Source organism: Anguilla rostrata, chromosome 4, assembly GCF_018555375.3.
Source record: "Anguilla rostrata isolate EN2019 chromosome 4, ASM1855537v3, whole genome shotgun sequence".
Lineage (NCBI taxonomy): Eukaryota > Metazoa > Chordata > Actinopteri > Anguilliformes > Anguillidae > Anguilla > Anguilla rostrata.
The window spans coordinates 47,200,003-47,224,120 of NC_057936.1; the positions used below are offsets into that span (position 1 = coordinate 47,200,003).

At 41.9% G+C, this 24,118-nt stretch overlaps 1 protein-coding gene across 5 annotated transcripts in view; it reads right to left on the bottom strand.

The window, feature by feature from the left end:
• The window catches only part of dlgap1b (discs, large (Drosophila) homolog-associated protein 1b), a 137,554-nt gene that overhangs the window by 86,078 nt on the left and 27,358 nt on the right, over nt 1–24,118 (bottom strand). For all 5 annotated transcript variants that reach the window (XM_064332811.1, XM_064332812.1, XM_064332810.1 and 2 more), the window contains exon 3: nt 5,711–5,795. The gene's annotated coding sequence lies outside the window, so the exon portion shown is untranslated. The remainder of the gene's footprint in view (nt 1–5,710; nt 5,796–24,118) is intronic.

Genomic DNA, 24,118 nt, shown 5'->3' on the forward strand with positions numbered 1-24,118 from the left:
GTTGGTTATAATGAGCTGTTGAGTCACCTCTAGGGATCGGCTTTTACCACTATTCTCGATCCTGTCCATTTTTTTCTCCCTTGCCTGGATTACTTTGCTTTTGTTCTGTGAGAGAGAGCACTAACTAAGCTCTCCCTCGCTCCTCCTCCTCTCTTTCTCTCTCTCTCTCTCTCTCTTTCACACTAGGCCTAACAATCTTGCTATATTTCACACAGAGGAAGTACGACAATTCGGTTTGTGTATTTGGAAATCGAATACTGCAACTGCACTGCATTTAACTGACACCCTGGAGGGCACTGCCTTGGTATTCAGGCAGACACGCTTGGCTGGAAAGCATTTCCCTTTCTTTTTTGTGGCATCCATCTTTATTTTAATGCTATACTGTAGATGGAGGAAGCTCAGAGGACAGAGGGCTAATTTATGATTTTGATGTTATGAAAGTTAGCCTCAGTAGGAAAAAGGCTGAAAATATCTCCAGATCCACTGAGGGATTAATACAGAGTAAGGGAATCTTTATAATAATGAGGGACTACACACTCCAGGCACTATAGCAGTATCTCCACTGATGTCACGACTCACACCTTAAATTGGCCTGTAAGGGTAAGACGTCCTTACCCTTTATTGCAGTAGCTGTGAATGCACTGCCCCCGATTCAAAATATATGACTGTATTCATAATTATTTCCCACCAGGGAAAATACTCAGTGTCTGCCAACATTTTTTTTTAAACCAAATTTTCTCCTGTTTACCTTTTCTCCCCTATTTGGATTCTCCAGTGGTGCTGGAGTAACCCCCTTTTAACCCTCACCAGGAAGACTGAAACTGAAGCACAAATACTCACCCAGTTCAGGCTCCTGCAAGCCACTGACTGTTTTACACCCCGCAGGCCACACTGTAACACAACAGACAGCTGCAGCTGATTGGAGGAGACGTGTAGCTCTCACGGATAACAACTGGTTGCCTGTGGATACCTGATGTATTGTTGGTAGGAACTACTGTTACCCTCAGCTAACCTCTTAGGTTTTAATTTTAGCTACCAGCGCAACTCCCCCTAATGGTGTCCTACTGATGAGAACAGAACATTATGTACATTAATTTCTACTCTCAGATACAAAAGATACAATTTTGTTTGAAAGATTGTACACCATTGACAGCTTATTGACAGCTTCTCAAACCAGTATTATTTCTCTCTATTCTCCCATGGTGTTTACAAATTAATTCACATCCGAGGCATTTCAGTGGTAGCAAAAAACACCACCTTCTCTACAGACCCAACATGACTACCGTAGGATCAGCACTTGTTTCTGTCACCTAGAAAAACACAAAATGCTGAAAATAGCAGCCAGGCAGAGTATTGCAATGGGAGTCTGTCTGAAGGGGTGGGGGCAGGGTGGGAGGGCAGAGTGGGCCACAGTCAGAGTTTCTTTCTGTTCACAAAATTACAGGAGTCCTTCAGTACATGCACAGTGGCAAGCTGTGTCTTCAGGCAAACACAACTGAGGCTGATTGGTAATTAGCACAGCTGCTTCCCATTTTCTTCATCAGGCCTGATCAATAAGGCACAGCTGGCTTTGCCTTGAGGGCAGGAAGACCTCTGTGATCTTTGTATTGCACATCTCTCCAAAAGACCCTCAAGCCAGAAAATCTGTATTTTTGATTCTGAATCTTTACCTCTCCGCATTTTTATTTGTACATGAAGAAGGACACTACAAGTGCTGCAGGCTTTTTACTGACTCCTTGTCCATGCTCTGACCGCCCAGTGCAAAGGCGGACAAAAACTCAACTGGGGAGGCTTCACCTGCGCACCAGCCCAGTTAAATCTCCTGTCTTTGCTCTTCAGTAAGACTAAAAACAAGCCAACGGCAAAATACGTGACACTGTCACATGAAATAAGGGCTCTGTCAGCCACCTCTGCAGAATAAGAACATGAGTCATGAAAGAACTCCCCACAGATCAATGATGCTCCCCACTGGTCTTCAAAATGAATATCAAAGTCAGTCTGGCTGAGCCTGACCGGTCTCTGCTCCTTCGTCCCTTTGGTCCTCTGCTCTGCTCCGATTGGCAGCATTTACACTGTGGCTCAGTCCCCAGTGCTCGTGATTTGCAGCCTCTTTTCAGCGATTTGTCCCCCATTCTGGGGCAAATCTCAAAAACATCCCCAGCATCTGTGGGGTTTAATCAATGCCCAATGGCCACGTGATTCAACATCATATGAGTTTAAGTCAATAAAAAAAACATTTCTCCTGAATGTTCATGACTGCAGAGCTCCTCAAATGAACCTGTTCTTACAGTCTGATTTAAACCTTAACTCATCTGTGGCTCTAGTTGGCATGATGATATTCTCAGTACCGAAAGGTTCCCAGTGCCTCACAGTAATACTGATAGCTTAGTGCTGAGGTGTCCAGGTTTATATTCATGTGAACCACCTACACAAATGTATGTCATTAAAATTATTTTAAATTTCAATGGAAGATTAGTCAAATGTGTATTTCCTATGCTCTTACTGGTTTGCAGTGGCTTTCTACATTCATGGTGAGGATTTTAAAGGCCACACTGCGCATGATGAACTTCTTTTTTTTTTTTAGCTCAGAAAGAAAACCAGACAAGCAAATAACAAAGCAATGCGAGCACACAGGATATCCAGAGATTAAGAAAAGTGAAAGAAGACTGGGTTCCAGCCTGTGGTACAGGACTCCGCAGGTCTCAGACTGAGCGATAATGGTTTTAGGTGTGTATCAAAGCTGTCCGCCTCTCCTCACAGATGTGTCTCACATCCCTGGGTGACCGCAGCCATCAAAAAAGCTGCTTTAAGAACCTGCCGCCCGCGCCACAAACCCAGGACCAGATTACAGTGCGTCGAGCTCCGTCAGAGCTCTCCAGGTTCCTCAACATCCATAACAACCGACTACGAAAAGAGCCTCTGATTGGGAGCCTGCCTCCATTCTCATCTACCTGGACGCTGCAGTACCGGCCCCATTGTAAATAAGCTTCTGGCAGTGCTGTCGGTGGGGCTCCAGCCAACCTGCCATTGCTTTAACAGCTCCACTTATTTTTATGTTGGGGTTTGACCTTAAGTGTCATGAACACATCCATATATGTTTGTTTCCCTATTGAGCTTCTGTCAGAAAGTGGCAGGAGTCAATGTTCAGTGTGTATGCCAACAGTGGCTCTTGCTATATAATAGGTGGGTATATATATATATATATATATATATATTTTTTTTTTTTTTTTTTTTTTTTTTAATAAACAAATTAAGAATAGTCCATGCAATCAAATAGTATACCCTGATAAAGCGACCCCAAGGGCCAAAACACTTCATCATGTTCACTAAATGTCATTTATAGCACAAGAGTGTGTGCCACTTTTCTCCTTGATTATTAAGGTAACTCCAAAGCTTGTAAACCTTGATTAACCGCCACTCTGCTAACTGAGCCTCACAAATTTACATATATGATCAACATCATATGGTATTACAGACTGCATTTATTCAATATCAACTGATCCAATACAAACTCATGTTATGACTCAAGAAACATAAATTCTGCAACAGTATTTTGATCATGTGATTAAATGTCAAAAAAGGCTAATTCATCAACTCCTTCAAGGAATTCTGGAGAGTACAGCAACTATGAGGGGAACCAGAGAGCTACACAGTAAAATGTCCACTGTTAATTCAATTCTCAACAGATAACATTTGGTCTCACTTTCCAAAAGTTCAATTAACACTGGACATTTTACTGTGTAGCCTGCAATAGATTGGCGACCCTATCCAGGGTCTATTCCTGCCTCTCACCCAGGGCATGCTGGAATAGGCTCCAGGCCCCTGCATCCCTGGCCAGGGAAATGCAGGTCAGGTAATGGATGGATGGATGGGTGGATGGATGTACCAGAGAGCTAGCTGGCCTTTGCATTTAAAACCAGAAAAATCTGGCTCCTCCTGTGTGCCTGATCAACACCCTTGAAACAGAAAAATCCAACAGCGAATAACTACAATGTGCACGAGTACCATTTTCAGAATTGGGTATAAAAACTGTTAATACAAAACATGACTCAACACTAAGGCAAGTTTAATAAAAAACTAGATACATTTTTCGCCATTTAAAATTTTAAACAACCGCACACATGTTTTTGGTATTTAGCAGACATATAGAAAATTGCACAGTTTATATTTTCAAATTAATTCCTTGCTTCAACTGAGAATCAGACCTGTAAACAGTCTTTTTGATCCATTATACAGTGTACTACACTGTTAGCCCTTGGTGTGCGGACGTGATGACTGCTTATGGCCACAGCAAATTTATTAGACGACCCGTGATGGATGTGACCCATGTGGCTGAGGTTGGGGCGGACGAGGTCTGACGAGGACGGTGTGACGAGACTGCAGGGAAGCATCAGAAGTCCCTTCTGAGCCCGGCAGGGGAGAGCATGTGTAGTGTACCTGATTTAATCAGGTGTCAAAATGGGGCCAACTTGACTATAACCAATCCATTCAGAAGATTTCGTATGGCACGAACATCCACTGAGCATCAATGCAGCTACAGTCTCCTTGACCTCAGGGTTGTATTAGCACGAATAAAAATGGCAAAGACATTAACGTCACCCTGGGAGAACAACAAAAGCAGGCCTCGCTCTGGACTCTCTTTTCAATATTCTCACAATGAGAATCAATACATACAGCAATGAGTCCCATCTGAGGGATCGCTTTTAGAACAAGTGATGAAAGGAATAGAGATATTTTCAACACATTCGCATTATAATAACACTGAGGCACGTTTTTAAAATGCACATATCAAAGTACAACATCTTCTTCTCCTCCAGACAGAAACTGCACCCCATCGCTCCAGAGCTGGAGCTCTGCATCTTGAAATTCAAAGGCAGTCTTGAGTAATCTGCAGCCATGCCTTCCTCCTTTCCTCCGTTTCCAGTCCAGTACCCACCAAATATCATTTGCTTCTTTCTCTCTCTCTCTCTCTCTCTGTCTGACTCTCTGTCGCTCTCTCTCTCTCTCTCTCTATCTAACTCTCTGTCGCTCTAGTTCTCCAGAGAAAAGCTCCATTTATCAGCTTTATGAAGGCCCCTCACTCCTTGCTGTGCAGATAACCACGTCCTCTCACAGCAGGGATCTGGCCTTCCCGCTGTGGGTAAAGGGTCGAGTCCTTCACGCTTCAGCCCAAAGTGGAGCTCTTATCCGTCAGGAGCTTCGCGTCTCCTCCCATTTCTCTGACATTCAAACCTAAGTGCGTGAGAAGGTTTGATAACGGCAAGCTTTTCAGTCTGCTTTCCATTTATGACTGTGATCCTCAGACCCACTCTCTCCCCACTCCCTAGGTCACAACATCTATGTCTCTATGTTGAAGAAGCTTATGAATCCAAGTTGTGCAGAAATTGTACTAAACCTAGTATGGTGTCATTCCTATCTAACTGCCAGTTCCTGGTCCCAGACACACCCTGTGCCCTGTGCAGTCACTCATCTCAACCTCACATTTACATAAGCTTTTATTATTGTATAATTTATTTTGTTAGAAAAAGCTTTAATCTGCCAGAAAATGACTTGCCTGCCCTGTTGACACCGTTTGTACTGAACACTAGTCATTTTGTGAATATCAACTACATACCAGATAAAAGGTAAACATATACAAATAATATGATGCCACAAAAAATCTAATAACTTTGGATTCTATTCTCTTCATACTGTGTATGAATGTATTTACCTGCTTCAATGTCCCATTTTAGGCCAGTTGTTCCGGGGGCATTGGAATTCCTGTCTGTTATCCTCCAAGCAAGGATGCTTTCTTACTGAAAACAGAAAAAAATACAAAGATGTTAGATTTGCCTTGAAAAATAATAGATCTTTCTTGGTTAGAAGGCCAAAATAAACAACAGCATGATTTTTAGCACTGAAGTGAAGCCAGGATATCGTTGAACTGTTTTATATGCACATCCATTATGCATTCAGCAGCAGACAGTGGTGGAGTGAGGTTGGTCTCACTCTGTGAAATCAAACACAGCTCTGTGACTATTTCCAGTTTACTCCATTGGGGAAATCATAAAACAATATGAGGGCGGGAGAATAGTGCTCCAGATCACAGAATCGCAACACGAAAAAGATTACAATGGCCTCTTTATTTTCGTGGCCTGGTGTTGGTGACATTACCAGCTTTATAGAATGCTATCGGAATGAGAAGCACATGCTCTCCTGTGAAAGTGCATTCCGTCAATGCTAGACTAAATGCCCCACCATCTCTGTGCGGCGGCTGAAAAGCTGCGTAGCCTTGGGTGCGAGCAGTGAAGTCTGTAAGCACAGCTCTGACAAATTCTTGCAATATCAGAACACAGCAGCTCAGGGATGGGCATAATTTCAAGCCTAAAAAGGATAACACTGCTTTATTACAATGAACTGCAGATGGGTTATTTCCACATTAAACACTGTAGGCTAAGTATATATATATATATATATATATATATATATATATATGGTGATTATCGTATACAAAGGAAGGCATATTGATGCATTAGAATGCCTGAAAGATGCAGTATATAAGCTCTGGAAAAAGTACATAGAAGGGCAACTAAATTGGTTCCTGGAATTAAATGTAAAGTTATGACAAACAACATAAGATAGTTAATCTCTTCATGTAAAGAAAAAAGAAGGCGAAAGGGGATGTTTGATTGATTTTTTTTTTTTAAGTTCATAAGAAAGATTAACAAAGTGAACTACAAAATATTTTTTAGCTTGAATCCTGTCAATAGAACAAGTGGGCATAGGTAAAACAATTAGTGAAAAGAAATTTCTGCAGAAATATCAATTAGTATTTTGGCAAGAGTCAATACATAGAAAAGCTCGCCAGGTCATGTAGAGGCAGACACCTTTGAGATGTTCAAGTCCAGGCTTGATACAGTGCTGGATACTGTAGGTTTATGTAAATGGGAAGTCTGTAATTAAATACATGGGATAAGGTTGGTCTTTTCCATTGCCAAATACACTGAAACTTATTTTTAATGAACCAGTATTATTTATTTATTGATAGGTCTATCTAATTTATTAATTTTTGTGAAAACACGACTATTGTTTCTAATCTACCAATGAACACAATGGTAATTATCCTATATCCTTTGGGTGATTTTCATATTCACGCGGCAAGCAAATAGATGTGCGTAAATGCAAATGCTCATGTCTTAACGTGTGAAGGAGCACAGTTCAGACAAAAGCGATTAGATTTCCCCACAGAACATCTGACAACTCAGCAGAGAGTCTGTTATTGAATTCTAAGAGCTTCCTTCTCAGCTGTGAGGAGAAATTTCAATTTCACACTCTGCTGGAATGCATTACACAAAACAGTTGTACACAACCGTAAATAAATAAATTAATGAATGTACGCATAATGGCATTACCAGAAGTTGCACATTACATCTATTTGTTTTAACTTATAACTTATGCAGTACATAATTGTCTAAATAAATAAATAAGTCTGATTCCACTGTAATTCTACTCCTATGCCAAATAAAGCAATCATATGCAATCATTTACTGTAAATAACAATTAAATGTCAAACATTTTTAGCCACTCCCTATATACTATTTCCAAGCAGGATGGTCTTTTCAACACTATTTTATCCCCTTTTTAAAAAAAAGTTTCAATTTGAAATGCAGAGTAACATGCGCTGTCCTGTGCCATTGCTTGTGCACTATCCTTAAATTTGTGTGAGTACAGAGGTGCATACTTGTCTTCTGATGCATGTGTCTTCTACTATAGCTCCCTTTCCTTCTGAAATCCAGCATCTGTGCTGTGTACAATCATTGCCACCGGAAGACAGTACCATATGCGGGAGGAGGGGGCTACCCCACCAAATGCAACCCCCTTCCTCTGGGGGAGGCTATAATATATCACCATGCCAGGTGAAAGCACTCGGACAGCCATAAATGCAAATTCATAAGACAACATACCAAATGTGTGAAAGGATTAACTGTGTGTACTTCGTAGTCCACCAAATCTGAGCCCCAGAGACTGCACACAGTGAACAGCGACAGTCAAAAAAACACGATGAGACAGCCGAATGGACATTAAGCCTGCAGCGCAATGGAGATTCAACCAGCACGGTGATTTGCATCATGTAAACAAACCACAGCCCTTCTCTGGAAGACGAAGGCCCCGCCTCCATGCTCTTAGGCTGTCCAATGAGTGGAGAGCAGAGGAGCGGTGACCTCTCACTGCCTCTGACTGACCCACTTCTTCAAACGGTCAAGATCTAGCAAGATAATCTCCACACCCAGGGGCGCCTGAGCGCTGGCCACATTTCTACTTTTGCCCGATTGCTCCAGGCCGCCCCTGCTATTGGTTGTCGCTGATGAAAAAGGCAAGCTGTACGAGATGGAGGATTAAGAGGCCGTGGTTGTGAAAAGCACAGAATTATTTGCAAAAAAAAAAGCGGATTTAGTGACCATGCTCCAAAGGGCTTTCTGTCGCCAATTTATATTGCAATGACTCAAACACACTTTCCAGACTTGATCAGTTGAAGTCACAGCATAGATGGAGAACACATATAAAGAGAATAGACATCGAAGCAGTGGCTCCATCTTCCATTTAAAGATGCTGTTTTTATGCTGCTCATTTGAAATGTATTATTATTATTTTTTGAACAGACTCTTATTCGAGCACAAGCACAGCTAATGCTTTGAGCTTAGTGAACCAAAATCATAATCTCAGCACATGTAGGCTAAAATATTAAAATTCTGAAAAAGAGTATGTAATTATCTTTAAAAAGAATTTTCCATCATGTTTCAGTGCTTAAGTGAATATGGTGAAAATGACTTGAATAATAATAAAAAACTGTTTAAATTAAGGTATTAAATTTACCTGTTAATTTCTTCATTAACCATACAGCATGGCCATGCATGGTCAGATACTGTATGTGTCTGTGAACCCAGCTTCAGACAATACTATATTACTGGTGTGTTAAGACTGGACTGAGATACATACTTTTAAGTGATAGAACCCGAATCAGCCTAATGGGGCCTATGTAGAATTTGAGTGATCTGTATTCCCCCATTCACGTCCCTCTATAAGATTATATATAGGATGATATATTTGTTTCACAGGCCAAAGCAAAGGCCTTGGCAGGTCATGTTGGGTCCCTGAGCCAAGCATTATGCATTGCTGGTCTAGACCGGTTGTTTATGTTCTGAAATCAGCCATTACGAGCCACATTTACGGTAAGTGTCATAATCCTTTTCATCACGTGGGACAGACTCACACTTTCTCATAAACACACTCAAAGTGAATAAATGACCTCCTTTCTTGCTTTCATGCATGTGAAAACAAATTGAAGTACGAAAATACCAGAAGTTTTCAGTACATCACTGTTTGTCCTTGTCCTGAGTGATGAAATCTCTTCTCAGCACACAATGAGTTACAAACATATCGCCTTCCTGCAATACAACAGTACAGATGCTCTGTTCCTGGTCCCTGGTCAGTGAGTGGATCAAGTAAAACATCAGGTACCTGTCAGCACAATCTCCACACACAGCAACACCAAGCTAATTTTAGCAACACAAAAACTCAGGACTGCAGGCTCATTTGCTACCTTTTGAACAACATGTGGCATGCAGCCTATATCACCTACAGCAAGAACACAATCAGGGCACAGCTGTAGTAGCTTCTGCTCTTTCAGCAATAAAGTCCTGCACATCACAACTCAGCTGTGACTCATAGCTTGTACGCACTCTTACATAAAGCCACGATGAACAAAGTGCTCTCTATGCGCTGCTATGGTGAGAGAAATGTCTTGGGAAAAAAAAAGAAATCCAAGGGAAATTCGATTACTGAGTCATCTTAGGAAAGCACTACACCTCTGACTGATACTGCTTAATGTGGACACATTGAGTGATGAATAGTTCACTGACAGGGAGAATTGACAAGAAAATGCTCCTCAAAAACTATCCACACTTTTTCTTGTAACATGAAACACAGGAACACTTTTGTGAAAATATTTAGCGAGTACCTTAGGGGAGAGGGGATAGGATGAATACTTTGTGTTTTTTTTCTTCTTTGTTTACAGACCGTTTGACTTGAATCTGACAGGCCCTCAAGGACAAATCTAATTAATGTGAAATCCATACTCTGACACTGATTAATGCCCTCCCCGTTGAGAAGGGGGCAGCAGCGTGTGGCAGCAGGTTAAGGATGGCCTCTCACACGGCCAGGCCGGCCCTTCTGACAGCACAGACCGCTGTGCCTACGGGGGAGGCCGCTCCAAATGCCCTCCAGCCCAGACAAACAGAGGAAAACATATTAATGAAGCCGTGACGGGATATAGATCTCTAGAAACCTCACATGCTTCAAGCTCTCTCTCTCTTGCTCTTTCTCTCTCTCTTGCTCTTATTGGGTTGAATAAAAATGAACACAGTGCAATATCTGCTGTTTTTTAAACAAAAGAAAAAAAAATTTCCTGTCATCTGTGGCAGGCGACAGGCAATTTGTCGCCGGACCTGACAGAACGGGTGATGGATGTGCATAAATAAAGCATTTTGAAATTCCAATTCACAGTACGCAATGCAGTCCATTAGCTGAATTGTTATTGTGGTGTATGGGCAAAAAAAAACATGACAGGTAATGGGTTCCCTCTCTACAGTGTAGGGAATATTGTCTGTAGATAGGCTAACTCCCACAGCTCCAGGAAGTGACATGATGTTGGCAGCATCTCTGCTGAAATGTACATGCACAGCCAAGAGTCTCTGGCTTAGATCTTTAGATGTTTTCATTGCCTGAGCTCAGTAACACAAACTAAGAGCTGCTATTAATGCTGGCGATGCCTGTACATGAAGGAAAGGCATAAGGATAATTTCCCAACTGATTAGAAGGCATTATGTGCATTGTAATTTCTGTGATACCTGGTGCCATTCCCTAAGTGTTTGAGTCATTTCCAACAAAAAGTCATACTGTTAGGGGTTTGGGGACAGCCTGCAGCTCCACTGACAGACAAGCCTGTGACTGTCTCTGTACTGTACCCCCCCACCCCCACTCACCCCCATCACCCCACTCTTTCTCTCTCTCTTCTTATTTATCAAAAGACAGTAAGAGTAAGTAACAGAAACGGTGCTGTATTTAACTTAGCATGTACAAATGAAGCCCTAGAAGGGCAGATGGTCACATGATAGTCCCTTCTGAGACCATGGCCCTCGGCTGTGTGGGGACAAATTAAGAAGCAAGGCTTGGACTGAGCTGTGCTTGGCATAGAGCAGTGTAGGTAATCAGGTAACGTGTGGGAAGCCCTGATTTAGTCCTCAATGCCGAAAACGAAAACAAACCTAGCGTGAGAAATGTGTGACAAGACATGTTATGGAAATCCAAAAAAGTGCTGTGTGCAGTGTCCATGACAATGGAAAACCTGCAGTACAACCCAGCGCGCTGAAGTGTCCGATGTGTAATGCAAATAGAGGTGACCGACATACACGTAATGCAAATTCTTTATCATTACTTTGACTGGGATGCAAATGTTGCCTTGGTGGAATCAAGGAAGCACTAAGCCAGAGCTTTTAGAAGCACAGAGGCATCCTGCTGATGTGAGACTACAGCCAATTTCAATTTTAATATCCCTTTGTTTAGTATAAAGCGGTACAACAGCAAAGATAGCAGTAACCACACATACTGTAGATTCTGGCTGCGAGACATTACTTAAAATATATGAATTTTAGACATCTCTTGTTCATATGCGAGCAAATAAAGCAAACAAATAAAGGCCAAAATATCTATCCCTATGTAACAAAGTTACTCCATGTTCTTGCAGCATTGCTGTAACAGTTCAGCAATGCTCAAGGTTAGCTGGATCTCTCAGCTTAATTTTTTCTCCAGATGTACTAATTCCAAATGCTAAATAAATACAGAATTCTTAATCCTCGAGTGCTATTATTGGATAGAGCTGGTGAGAGAACTTGCTGGTCACGGCTCAGGCAGATAACAGAACATCCACAAGAGAAACTGATTTCACTGTAGCTGTCGATTCAGGCCAGGATGAGCATACTAAAATTTGAACACCAGAGCATTCAAAATATAAATCTCCTGCACAACTCTATTTTTTTCTCTTTGACAAAATAATTCACAGATATTACCAGCTCTTGAACTTACACATTTCATGCATATTCGGAGAGTTCTTTTTTACCATGCAGTCACCCAACATTAGGTAAAACCAATTTATCATACAATGTAATCTGACTGAAATTGAAATCATCTGCAGCTGCTTTATTTGAAACTATGTCTTATCAGAAATTATACTTCACTACATTTGCACATCAGGAATGCATGATTCATAAACTGCTTAGATAAAGAGAGAGCAAGGGATTCAGAGTGGTGTGTGTCCATTAATCAAGCAAAAAAGAAAAAAACAACTGCAGTAAAATGTGATATTCTCATTACATTGGGGATATCATATGTGATCCACAAAACTATGCCAAAAAATTATCCAGTAAAGGTAATTTATTAGTGTATTTATTTTATTCATTTAACCAGGAGAAAGTCTCACTGATTGTCAAATCTTTTTTGAAGGGGGACTTGGCTAAAACCCTGTAAATAAGATTAGCTTTGCTCAGGGGCATGTATACTCCCACCAATTAGGTTTTAGATTTTTTTGACCACATTACATATATAAAATCAATGCATTAGATATCAAACTGGATAATCTCAGCAGCGCGGATGCATTTGTATACTCACGGTGTCCCTGTATGTATATTGTGTGGTAAGAAATACTCACACATGTTAAGACGGATTGACTTCACCCTCTGAATTAATATATTTACCATTTTCCATTGTATGTACATTGAACCATCATTGAAAAATCACAGGCAAATGGAAAGTAAAAATATGTCAGTTCTTGTTGTTCTGTAATGTGACAGTAATTGTGTAAGCTGTTAATTATTGTAGACTTTAATTACCGTGGCTATTTTTGCTGTAAGAACAGCACACATCAATCATGCACACAAACTAGTAATATGTACAGTACCACCAGGGGAAACAAACTGTTTCCAACTCATTAGAAATATATTTATAGCATCTTTTGTTCCAACTATTTACTTACACAAACCCAATTATGCATACACAAATCTATAGGCACACACACACACACACGCACACACACACACACACACTCCTTTCTAATTTGCGCATAATTTGTTCCCAAAGCAGCGAGTCTGACAAGGTGAGAAGTAATGCACATGCCCTTTCACTAATGTTCAAAGAATTGCATCCCTGTCATGATGCCTGAAGAGCTGAGACTAATTCAATTGTCAGCCATTTGCTACCTTTCATGTTCCGGTCCTTCCCGTGCCTGGTGTCGGTAATTGATTGAGATAATGTATGAGCCTACATCTATTTCCCTCCGATCCACACAATATGGTGGACCTCCTTCCCTGTTATAGCGGCTGCAGGACTGGCGAAGCCCTTTAAAAGGCCAGAGATAGCAAGCCTCTTGCGGTTTCCCTGCGGTTAGAGCGAAACACACGGCGGAGCCCCTGAGGGGGGGGGAGTGGGGGGGCTTTGATGTATCACATAGCGCACAGTTCAAGTGGGAGAATAAACGACTGAAGATGATAAATGCGTCAGATTAGGGCACGAGCGCTGAAGTTTGTCTTTTCAGTCAGGTTAATATGGCAACTGCGAGGCCACATTTGGTGTGGGCCTCAGAGTGGATGGTAAAACAAGCTTGAGGGACGAATACACCACACGGATGATGGTAGAGCTGAGCAAACACCAAACCCCTTTCTGAATAGATGCTCCCCCTCCGGATCCTTCATAGCCTGTTTCTGTACTAAAACAGGTCCTATATATATATGTACATATGCTTCTGAGCCTTTACAGTATTAGCACAATGCTCAACCGACTGAGTTCCAATGTAGAGCACAGCAGTGGTACATTTGAGCCAGAGACTTAACATGAATTCCTTATACACTGTATATATTTGTATTATACGTTTGTGCAGCTGTAACATTGGATAATAGGAGCATCTGCTAAAATGCTAAATGTAATAGCAAAGGCTATGACACAGTCTGTGAACAGTCTGTGACTTTCAGACCTGTATATGAAGCCAGAGCTTTAATTCCTGGCTGTGACCTTTGAAAAAATAACAATGAAATTTAAAATATAAATTTGTACATGTTACCAGAAAAACACCCCATGGAAAAAGATGAAGTAAAAGCACAAAACTGCAAATCACATATTTGACTGCATGTTACTGGAATTGATATGAACAAAAAAGTCTATACTACACAGGAAAATGATTTGTAAAAATAAATGTCATTCAACCATCACACACAGTCTAATCATTTTCTTTTTGGTACTGCGCCTTCCCTGACTGTGCGTGCCTAATATTCAGGTCTCGGGCCAGTAGGAGCGTTTTAAATTGAACTGTATGCAGCAGTGGCTGCATAAGAGCAGCCACAGGAAATTAATAAAGGGGCTGATACCTCACTTAATCAAACATTGATTTTAGCCTATTAGCTCAGCCTTCGTTTAAAGCCCATCGTCTGCCTAGACTGGCTGCAAAGCATACAGGCGCTGAGTGCGAGGCGGCTCACTGCCCCGGGGGAACATGCCTGCCCTATTATCTCCACACAAGACTGACTTTCAGTGTTTGGCCGCCAAGCACACTTTAAACCTGCACTTATTCGTGAGACGTGTGCGGCACCCTTCATGGTTGATGAACACACATAAAGGGAAGGCAGGGGGCTGCTGGGTGGCGTACTGAGCTAAAGCACAAGTCATTTGGCTCAGCGACGTGCACTGTGGTCCTCAATCAAAACCCCATGCGGGCACAGGGAGCCATAGCTTTGGCCAGGCTGAGATTGTTTCAGACAGCTACTTGTGACTCTTCTGGTCTCAACTCAGCCTTCTCAGGTTTGGGGGCCCTCTGGTACCATCGCTCGGTTCATGGCGTGCAGAGAGAGAAAAGCAGCGACTGCTTCCAAGTATTTAGGATAACGCATATGCTAGTCTGTGGATTCCTAAATTGATGGAGCATATGTCAGAAATTGTGTAATATATATATGCATCTCTACAATTATAAGTTATGTGAACTGCAGTGCTGCTTTCTTCAATCTGCAGTCAGAGATAATATAAACATAATTATACAGGATCAAGGATCTAGCAATCGCCCATCATGTGGCTGCTGACGCATAATGAATGCAAATTTTAGTGCTGCTTCGGAGAAAAGTACCACGTGGTTCATCTTAAAGAGCTCTCTCAAACCCCTGTGATACCCATAGATAGTTCAGCGCTGTGATGATGTCTGCTGTGGTGGTATACACAGCTATTCACGAGGGCCTGAAGTTAATGTGTAGTCATTAAACACTGATCTAAAGAATGTGACCAAAGGGACGTACGCGGCCTAATTATTGCTGCAGTGACAGAGGAGCGCCATTAGTGTTATTATCTATCGGCCACTTCTCCCGCTATAGAGTGACGCAGTTATTAAAGCCAGACACACAGTCAGCAAAAGACAGGGAAAAAAAGTGTCCCAACATCCCAGCAGTGCTGAACTCCTTCAGCCCAGAAGCCACTTGACTTTTTGAGAGGATTGTGTTTTTGGGAAACGCAAGGATTATCCGGCATATGTCATGGAAACAGCTGGCAGAGTTCCATCAGTCTCTCCCTGGTGAGAGCCCCCCCCCCCCCACACTCCACACAACACGCTCTCACTATGTTTCAGAAAGTCATCCAGAGGCCACCCAAAAAACCCCTTGCATTTCACGAACACCCACGACACGCATCCACAGCCTTTACCGTGCTTGTCTGTTTCCTGTCTCCCGCCCACGGGGCCAGCGGCATTAGCAAGACAATTTGCCCCCACAATAATACTCTCTGCAGAGCTGGCAGAGATGACTAGCCTGGCTGGGATGTGCTCTAAGCCGCACTACAGCTTTTCACAGGTAACAAGAACATCGGAGCATCTGTGAGACTGAGCTTCTTTTCTCCAGCTTCCGTTTGTCCCGTCACTGCGCTCGGTGTCAGACTGAAGAATAACGGTAGGCTGCGGGTACCTTCCTGAACCCTAACACTGTCATCAAATCATCCTAGCGTGCCATAAAAAGGCTGCATGATTATCCTTCTTCGACTAATTGGTGTAGGCTGCTGGAAAATATTCACTCACAGACTCGCATACATACTGTATGAGTAGACATGCTATAATATGGCTGACTCCAGCTAGGTTGAAAAGAAACAGGACATTGGGATGCTGAGGGTAGGAATATCATTGTGTAACATCCACAGATGCTTTAGTGCATCACTCAGCAGCTAGCTTCTCATCTGCAGGATCATCTACTTTCAGCAATGGTCCTGACCAGGGGTGCCACTAGGAAATTTGGGCCTGATAACAAGATCTCAGATTGGGCCCAAACACTGTAGAAATAACTGTTATATTTTTTTGAAGGTTCCTGTCAGTCAGGGCATTTGGAATCATCCTAACTGAACACCCACCCCCCCCCCCCCCACCCCCCAACAGATTTCTGGTCTTCGCTGAGACCCGATCAAGCTTGTGAAATGGCCGCCCCAAGAAAAAGCGACCCACGCCTCCTGCATCATATATCATCAGAGGTCAGAGTGCATGAGCTTTCTGCGTCCTTGACTGCCCAACGTTTTCCCTGCCCCTCTATCGCTTGTGCGTAGCATGGCCCTCACATTCGTGAATGACAAGGCCAGGCCGCATGCCATACATATCTGTCAGACTTTCCAGGCATGGGTAAACATGCGTGTGCCAAAGCGGCCATCCTGCTCACCTGACACAAGCATGACTGTCTCTGGCGTGTGCTTTGCGCACTGCCCAGGTCCATGTTCATGGAGACGAAGCTACATGCTATACAAGTACAGAACATAAAGACTCACACAGAAGCTAAGTTTCTTCTCATTTTCAGGAGAAGAGGTTTAAAAACTCCCATCAGCAAACAGAGAACTCATGATATTGAACTTATTCTCCAAAACAATGCGCACACCTTTGCCATTTCATTATATTATAATGGGTTAGAACATCATGCCATAAGTGTTTCAATATTATGTGCAGCCATTTTTTTATGGGAGTACAGCAATTTCTTGCTCATGTTTTTTTTTTTTTTCAAGATCACATTTGCTTGTACAGCAGACAAGGACATCTAAAAGAGATACTTTCTATCACACCTTTTCACCTTCTTGTCACACCACTTTACCATGAAAAGTGGCAGCCATCTGAGATGGAAATGATGTATCACTTTCAGTACACTTCTGCCTGGGGGTGTCTGCAGCAGCCAGTTTAGAGAAGAGCATGCATTTTACACTCAACAGTACTCCTGAAACAGCTGCGAAAAAGTAATATGCCAATGACAATTGCGCAAGCAATTATCTCCTTGATTAAAAATGTTGTCAAGCATCCTTGGTCGTTCTCTTTCCCTTGTACAATGAATAAAGATCAAAATACATTTTTAGGCACTTAGCAAAAGACCAGATGTCCACAAAAATTGTCTCGTTAAGAATAAACAGTTTTCATAAAGCGAATACACCTATGATTAATAATAAAGTTTGGGATCTCTTAGGGAGATCCTTGGGTCAATCACATGTTCATCACAGTACCCTCTATCAGGGATGAAGCCCCCTCCACCCCTCATAAACTGAAAACCCTTATCTGCTGATGTCCTACAGCAAGAATTCACACCTCCGCACAGGCAATCATGTGATTCTAATTTGCCTCATGAGTGGTTCTATATTTCTTCATTACACCCCACTAATGAATTTTCAAGACTCTCACATCAATTGGTAATCTGTTACAACGTATATCATAATAATTCAGTCTGTGAGATATATTACAAGGATAATTTATCATCTATCAGAATGTGAAGCTATTCATTTTTTTAACTGTGTTGTGAATGGATTAGGATCTATTCTACCAAACCATTTGGAGATGTAGGGCTAATGAAACAATAATAAACTAATCTGTCTCACCTTTTGTGCTGGTTAACACCCATGTTCCCAAAAAAGAGAAAATGGAGTAAAGCCCATGCGAACAGCTTTGTTTTCCCCTCGTGTGGTTGGTTTGAGTTGGTTACTATGGTACATAGTATATTAAATGCAACTGGGAACAACTGTAGAATGTGCACTGTCAGTCCCAACAGGGATGTGAGGTCATAGCAAAAAAAAAAACAAAAACAAAAAAACAAAGATTCTATAAGTACAAGGATGCGGAGGAAAGAATAAGCAATTATATTATGCATTTTTGCAATTTTTTGCTCATCTCTATGTCCTGCTCCATGCAATAAAGTGCAAAATTGCAAAAAGTGTAAATCAGTTTTATTCATGAACTGAATTGAAAAATAAAAATGACTGGATTTCAAGTGTGCAAAATGGTGGAGTGTTAACATCGTTACCTCGTATGACCACCAGGTTTCAAACGACAGCACGGATATCAAGAGCCGTGGTGGCACTGCACACTTCTTGTTTTTGGCTTTGGCTCGCTCTGTGCCAGAGTGGACCAATCCGCCCCTTATGGTGCAGCCAGCAGGAATGGCCTCCTCCGGAATGAAGAAATCCCCCTGCTCTAGGGCTCCACTCCCATCTGAGAATATTCTCTCCCTCTATGGAGCCAGGTGCAGCTCAGCTGCAGCTCACCAGCTTGCTGTTTCACCAAAGTAGACCTCCCCCCCAGCAATTACCCCCAGAAAGCCTGCATCTTTATTTAGCTTCAGAAAGGAGATGCAGTCAGCAGGCACACCTGTCTTCTGTGGAGGGGCCTGTTTCTGGGAGAAAGCGCCTCTGAGGGACCAAAGCAACCTGAAATAGAACCTGTCTTCAGCAGTACTGTAGCAAGATTGATAGCAGACCTTTATAAAGGTATTTAAGGCATAAGCTATCTGCCTGTCTGTTTGTCTGTTTGCATGCCTACCTTCCAGCTGGTCTGCCTGCTTGTCTGCCTGCCTATCTGTCTGGCCCTACTGGACTTAAAAATATGTTAAATGTAAGTGAGATTGTAAAACTCTATTCTAAAATGATCACTGACTTGCACTAGCATGTTTGTAGCCCCATTAGGCTCTCACTACGTCAGAGAAAATGAGCACTTTAGAAAATTTAGGATTGACAGACTGCATTTACCCATGGAGTCCCAAAGCATGAGAAGAGCAAAGGGAATACTCAGGAGCCTGATTCCTTTCAGTTACTCCTGACAAGTCAGATTTCTATGGAGAATCTTGGCATGGCAGCCCCCTAATCTCCATTTCACAACCCTGTACCCTATTAAATAACCCATTAAATATGTGGATTGGGTCCTCATTTTGGACGTTACTGGTCTGGTGTATCGGTACGTTCCCATTAAAATATCTACTGCGCAACTGGAAGGTAACAATATATTTCTTACAATCCAGATGTACTAACAGCTTTTGTGATGAAATGGCACTAGTGAACAAAGGGCAATAATCTGTGCCAGGGTATTGAAACAGTGGTGTGCACAATTATTTGAAATGGAGGGGGTTTAGTGACAGCTAATTAGATTTTATGTCGGAATTGCAAGGATTTCCGATGCAATGGTCGATATCACCAATCCCATTACATTCTTAGCGCAATAAAAACTACATGGCAGCGCTGTGAAGAACAAATGAAGCAAAGACGCTGGAAACATTGGTACAGAAACGCATGCCATTTACCACTTCAATTCATACGCACAAGCACATTGAGAGGAAGCACTGGCTGGAGGCTAGTAGAAACACCTTCTGTACATATTAGGAATGCTAGCAGGAACAGGAAGGAATGTTCGTTCCCAAGACACATCCCCACAGTGGGGAAACAAACATGCATTCAGGATATTCAAATGAGACAAGGGCACAAAAATAAAGAACACGGCATATTCTCAATGTTCCAGATATGGAGCAGTTAACAGCTACAGATTACCTCACGGATTACTTTTCAGATTACCTCATGGATTACCTCTCAGATTACCCCACAGCTGCAGTTTTCACCTTTTCATTTGCCCCCAAGGCCCAGAGGCACAGTATTCCCCTCCACCATTTTTTGGTCTACTTTAAAAATGTGCTGAAACGTTTATGAAAAGCTTGTTCCCAGTATTTGGCGTGATTCTGTTTTGACATGTGACAGTGTATTGTACTGTTAGTGCATAGACGGATAATCTGTTTCTGCAACATTTACAAATTATGTCAGAGCTGAGCCTGCTATATGAAGAAGTACCAAGATAATATGAGATCAAGTTTGAGTAAAGATTTGATTGATTGCTTATCTGACTGACTCTTAATTACATTGGAATACCAGGAGTGCAGCCACTATAGGTAATGAAAGTGTTCATATGAATTATCAATTCATTTAAAAGGTGCACATTAAGCCTTAGGACTGTACATACAATGCCTAGCCTGGACAATCAGGCAGCTGCACTCTGTCTGCATCAACCTCATATACTGTAAAGTATAATCATCCTCTGACACAATGACTGCAGAAAGAATGACTGCATGAAAGAAGCATAGGAAGACAAAAAGCACTTTGGAGGAGAGGATCTGTCCACTCCTGCACTGACACTGCAGTGAAAATTTGGGCCATTGGATATTTAAATGTTAAATTCTTCCAAATTGGAAGAAAAGGAAAAAAACGCAATAAAATTTGCTAAAATTTACGTTATGCACAGATTTGATAAAACTAAAAAACATCCTATTTGTGATCAAATTTACGCTCACTCTCACCAAAAAGTAATCAATCAATGTGCGTGTACATGCACGCACGTGTGTGTTCATGTGTGTGCGCACATGTGTGCATATGTGTGCATACATGTTGCATATGTGTGTGTGTGTATGTATGTGTGCATACAAGCATGCATGTGTGTGTGTGTGCATGTGTGTGTGTACATGTGTGCACGTGTGTGTGTGAATGTGTATGTGTGTGCGCGCGCATGTGTGCATGTGTGTGTGTGTACATGTGTGTGTGTGTGTGTGTTTGTGAGTACATGTGCGCATATGTGTGTACTGTTTTTTGTAGATTGTGTTTCCCTGGTGTTAGCTGTTCTGCTCTGACAGGTAGGCTCCCTGATCTCCTCTTTGCCTAATCCATTGCAGACGAAGTCAGGCTATCGGTGGGGAATTATAAGGATTACTCTCTGTCTATCGCTGCCTAGCAGAGACACTTCACTTCTGACTGACGTTCCCTAAGGCTTAAGATCACAAACGCGCCCAGAACCTGGAAACCTTGCGGTGGTCCCACTGTGGGCAAACACTGTTTTCCCAGTGATCTAGCCAGGCCCCTTTAGCCCTTCTCATTTTTGGCAGTGGAACGTCTCATATGAAAAGCCCACCGCCCCATCCTTCCTCAGATATGCAAATGATCTGTAGCCCAGTCCTTCTCAGGAGAAGTGATCGATTACCACATTAACATAAGTATATAATGACACCTAAGAGAATAACTTCATTATTCATGAAGTCCATTTATTACAGTCTAATCGCCTGTCTGTTTTCACTAACAGAAGAAAAACCTGTGGGGAAGGAAAATGTTTTGATTTTACCATGAGACATTTTACCGTATCCTGGATCTGACTTATAAACATTTTAACCGTATGTCTGACTAATAATTGCACATAAATCTGCTCTCAAGACATTTATATTTCACAACCATGGATAACATGATAATTTTAACAAATCGCACCTAAATAATTTCTCAATTCGTAATTAAATTTACTTTGCTTAATCAAGTGTTTTAACAAATGAACTGACAATTATTGTTCAAATTTTCATCATTCTAATGTACAGATGCAGACCCAGTGATAAACTTCCCTTTTCAATGGAAATGTCACACATCACTTCAAGTGTGACATAATTGCATATTGCACCGGGAGTCAGGAGATAATGGAACATCTTTACATTCTATGGCAGCCAGCTGCTCACTGTATTTTGAAAGACAGGCAGTATCTATCATTATAAATCACAGGTTAATTAACTAGCTCAGAGATGTTTCCTTTTATCAGAAAAGAAAGCAGCATGAGAAATTATTTAATCTCAGAATGGCTTGTAATTGTGACGGTAATTCGAAACCAATTGGAACGTCACTCAATACCATGCCCATGACCACATCCATAGGATGTTCAAAGCGCGTTTCTCTGGGGAAAAACACATCAGGTCACATGTATTGGCTATCCTATTTTCTTAGGCTAGTGTGAATATAATATTTTCAGGTGATTTCTGCCCACCCATTCAGTCGATGAGTTCTGTGGGCAGCAACTTGCTACCACTCTTGAATCACTCTCTACCACGCTGATTCAAAATGGGTATCTTTCCGCCCACTGTCTGAACATTGGTGCTGTGGTGGTCTGGCTCCATTCAGTCAAACATTTTCAAAATCCTTATTATAATAGCTATTAATCATTTCAGGTGGTGGCAGAATGAATCTGCACCGTTCCTGCCAAATATAACCCCTGGACGTCTCCATGGAAACGCTCCTCCATTTCTCACTGGGGCTTCCGTATCAGGGAACACTCAGGAGAACATGGAGCCGGACGCCGCGCCTCGAGCGGGGAGAGGGCCGCTCGGTCACGTCTGCTGGAATTAGCGGCGCGGCGTGGGTGCGCGGGACAATGGCGGGAGACAGCTCCGCGGCACAAAAGATGTAACTCACTGACGTATCTCATGCGAAAGCTGCTCGACAGCCGTGGGCGGGGGGGGGGGGGGGGGGGGGGGCTACACGAAGGTTCGGAGGCATTTCAGCCCTGCAGTGAGCCAGGTACAGTCTGTGGCGACGGGGGAAAAAAACACACAAGAGAGTCCAAAAATAAACGGCTGCCGGTCGATACAAAAAAAAGTCTAAATCAAAGTATCCACCCCAGCAGGCGCACTTATGCTTTTGTGAGGGTGAGGAAAACGCGGCAAGCATTTGAGACAACAGGTGGACGGATGTCCCTCGGTACCTGCGTCTGTGGAAGTATTACGGCTAGAACAGAACCGCCAGGCCAGTTAAATCAGTCCTGAGGCACAGAATGATCGGCTCTAAAGGCTCAGGTCAGCTCGCAGTTTTCTCCTTCTCATTTATTTTCACACTGTGGCTGCCAAAAAAAACTGTGTTGCCAAACTGCTGAAAATTCTGCAAGATGTTTTTTTTATTTTTATTTTTTTCCTAATTTCATTTTAATAAGTTTGCATTAGGCACATTCGGTATTGAAAATTCATGATGGGATGTCTCAAGAAATACAGAAATGAAAGGGCATATTTATCATCTTCAAAGAGCAAGGCGCTGTTGTGGTTTCCCTCTCATTATCAATTGAAAATGCGGCAAGTTCTTAAACAAATACAAGTGGTGTATTAATAGCAAGATTAAGATCTGCACCTCCCTATGGGTTTACATAAAAAGGGGTCGTCAGTTTACTCATTTCTAATTTGAATGATTGCAATTTAAGAATACTCTATCTGGATATACTGGCTTAATAGAACAGAAAGGATTAAATCAGTAATACACATCCATTACAGTGAAACACATTAACTATATGCTTCTGCCTTTTCTCTGTTCTTATAGGGAAACACCCTTATTTGGGAAGACAAAACCAGGAAGTTTCCAAAACATTAATTCATATCAACAATCAAACCTGCAATATTCATCTCCTTAAATCTGAGTAAAAATATAAGCAGCAATTTTTCCCTCAGTTTTCAATAAGACACAATTTTAATTTTCTTAATGTGTTTGCTTACTCATTTTTAACCCCCAAATAGTGAGCCTATTTACAGTTACCAGCTATTCAACAAAATTCAAATGACAAAATACAAAAATATAATTTTTCATAATATTGCCTGTTGTGTGGCACCACAAATAGTACAGCCCATATCCATTGCTGAATTACAGTATGCTTTCAAAACTGACAGTTGCCAAGCTATATCCACCTTAGTGTTCACTTTGATTTTAAGAGTTTTTAGCAGCTACTGGCTATCTGATCGATGATGAATCATGAAAATATGCTCAGGTGCAAGGGCTTTTCAGCTCTCTAGTCATTCACCTCACCCTAACCAAATCAAACCTAACCTTATCAATCAAACATTTTAACAACCACGCCATTTCAGAAAATGGAAAATGTGACAAAAGGCTCAAGCCATTATCCTACTGTGATGTATTTCTGTGAAACAATATGATGCTAATGCTTCTATAATGG